A 2922-nucleotide genomic window follows, 5' to 3' on the forward strand; every position below is an offset into this window, starting at 1 on the left:
ATATTTTGAAACTATTTATAATGTATCATTAATTAATTTCTGTTTTCACAATTACTCGCAATCTTGATTATTATAGCTTTACAATAAAACTTAAAATCAAGTAAGGTAAATTCTCCAACTATGTTATTTGTAGAAATTGCTCTTATGCTTGTTTTCTTTGGACTTTTATATTAATTTTATAATTAGCTTGTTAAGTTAAAAAAATAATTTCAGCAAGCATAGTAGTTGGGATTACATTGGAATTATAGATTGATTTTGGGAAATTACCATCTTAAAAATAACTGTCTTCAATTACATGCTTTTTGTAAATTCTTGTATTTATTTAATTTTTAAATTTTCTCAACTATGTTTTAAAATATTTTTTCAGCTTTAGGAAAGTATGATTAACAAATTAAAATTGTATATATTTAAAGTGTACACTTTGATGCTTTGTATATGTATCCATTGTAAAATAATCACAGCAAACAAGCAAATTGACATACCTAGCACCTCAGTTACCATTTTCTTGGTGTGTGTGTGTGTGTGTGTGTGTGTTGAGAACATATAAGATCTACCCTCTTAGCCAATTTTAAATGTACAGTACATTATTGTTAACTAGAGTCACATTACTGTTCATACGATCTCCAGAAATTACTCATCTTATATAATTGAAATTTTGTGCTCTTTGTACTTGATCAACACTTCCCAGTTTCCCTCTTTGCTTAGCTCCTACCACTCACTATCACTCTTCTTTTTGTTTCTATGAGTTTGGCTGTTTTAATTTCCCTGTATAAGTGAGGTCATGTACTATTTGTTTTCCTCTTCCTGTTTTATTCAACTTAGCATAATGTTCTACAGGTTTATCTGTGTTATCACAAGTGACAGGATTTTCTTCCTTTGTATGGCTGTGTAATGTTTACATATGTTTTGCATTTTCTTTTTGCATTCATCTGTTATGGACTTTTAAGTAGTTTTCATATCTTGGCTATTGTGAATAATGCTGCAGTTAAAATGGAAGTGCAGATGTCTATTCAAGATCTTGATTCATTTTCCTTGACTATATACTCACAATGAGGATTGCTTGATCATAAGGTAGTTTTGTTTTTAAGTTTTTGAGGAAACTTCATATTATTTTCCATAAAGCTTGTACCAATTAGAGTCCCACCTAAAGTGTATAAGAGTTCCTTTTCTCACATTCTTACCAATAGTTGCTATCTTTTGTCTTTTGGTAATAGCCATTCTAATAGATGTGGGCTAAAATCTCATTGTAGTTTTAATTTGCATCTTCCTAATGTTTAGTATTATGAATTTGTTAACACATTAAATGGAACACAGGGTGCAGGTTGAGCCACGGTTTAACAACACACCACAGAAGAATTGAAATAGAGACATTTATTGCAATTCCTGGAGGAAATACCCAGAGGCCTCAAGGGGCCACACAGGAAGGTCAAGGCAGAATACAGACAGCGAGAGGTAAGGCTTCAAACACATGCCTTTGTTAGGGTTTGAACTGAAATGTTTTCTTAGGATTCTCAGGCTACTGACAGATTGGCCAAAACAAACCAAAAGAGTAGAATTTTGAGAAATCACACAGGTATTTTATCTAAGTGTTGCATAGGGGAAGATGCAGGGAGGAAGGAGAAATTTTTGTTCACAAGGTCTATTAGGGAAGTCATATCAGGAACTAATATAAGCTTATAACTCTGTGGGCTGTTATCTAGGTCATGCACTGGTACAAAGGGGTTACTGTCAGTTTAAGGTCACTGTAGGGTGCTTGGACGACAAAAAAAAAGGATGCCAAAGCAGTAATACCATGGAATAGGTTAGCTAAACTCTTGATAATTAGTGCTGTTGAGCACTGTTTCTATACCTGCAGGCCATTTGTATGTCTTCTTTTAAAAAATGTGTATTCCAGTCCTTTGCCCATTTCTTAATCAGGTTATTTGATTTTTTTTTTTTTTGGCTATAGAATTGAACAAATTCCTCATTTATTATGGATATTAACCTCTTATCAGACATGTAGTTAGCAAGTATTTCTCCAATCTGATAGCTTGCCTTTTCACTCTGCTTTTTTTTCTTTTTTTGTGCAGAAGCTTTTTGGTGTGATATAGTTTGACTTATTGATTTTTGCTTTTGATACTTGTGCTTTTGGGGTCATATCCAAAAAAATCATTCCCCATACAAATGTCAGGAAGATTTTCCATTATGTTTTGTCCTCGCATTTTTATGGTTTCAGGACTTAGATTTACGTGTTCAATCCATTTTGAGTTGACTTTCGTATATGGTGTGAGATAGGAGTCCAATATCATTCTCCTGCATGTGTATTCCTAGTTTTCCCAGCACCATTTGTTGAAGAGACTATCCTTCCTACGTTGTGTGCTCTTGGCACCCTTGTCAAAGATCAGTTTACTGTAGATGCATGGTCTATTTTCTAAACTCCCTGCTCCATTGGACTATGTCTGTTTTTATAGCAGTACCATACTGTTTTGATTACAGTAGTTTTGTCAGGAAATGTGATGTCTTCAGCTTTGTTCTGTATGTCTGTCAGTTCCAACTGTTCTGTAATGTTCAAGTAGGCCATCTCTTATAAATTTTATGTATAGATTTTTTTTTCATTATTAAAAGTGGGATACTGTAGTCTCCTATTATTATATTGCTGTTCATTTTTCCTCTCAAATCTGTCAATGTTTGCTATATATATTTGAGCGCACAAATATTGACTGAATATTTATAATTGTTATATCTTCCTATTGAATTGGATCTTTATCATTATATAATAATCTTTGTTGCTAAAGACAGTTTTGGACTTAGCATATCTTGTCCGATATAAGTAGAGCTACCCCTGCTTTCCTTTGGTTACCATTTGCATGGAATATCTTTTTTCCACCCTTCACTTTCACTTTTTTCCACCCTTCACTTTATATTTTTTTAAATATAAAGTGA

Source organism: Pteropus vampyrus, unplaced genomic scaffold (assembly GCF_000151845.1).
Source record: "Pteropus vampyrus isolate Shadow unplaced genomic scaffold, Pvam_2.0 Scaffold58, whole genome shotgun sequence".
NCBI lineage: Eukaryota > Metazoa > Chordata > Mammalia > Chiroptera > Pteropodidae > Pteropus > Pteropus vampyrus.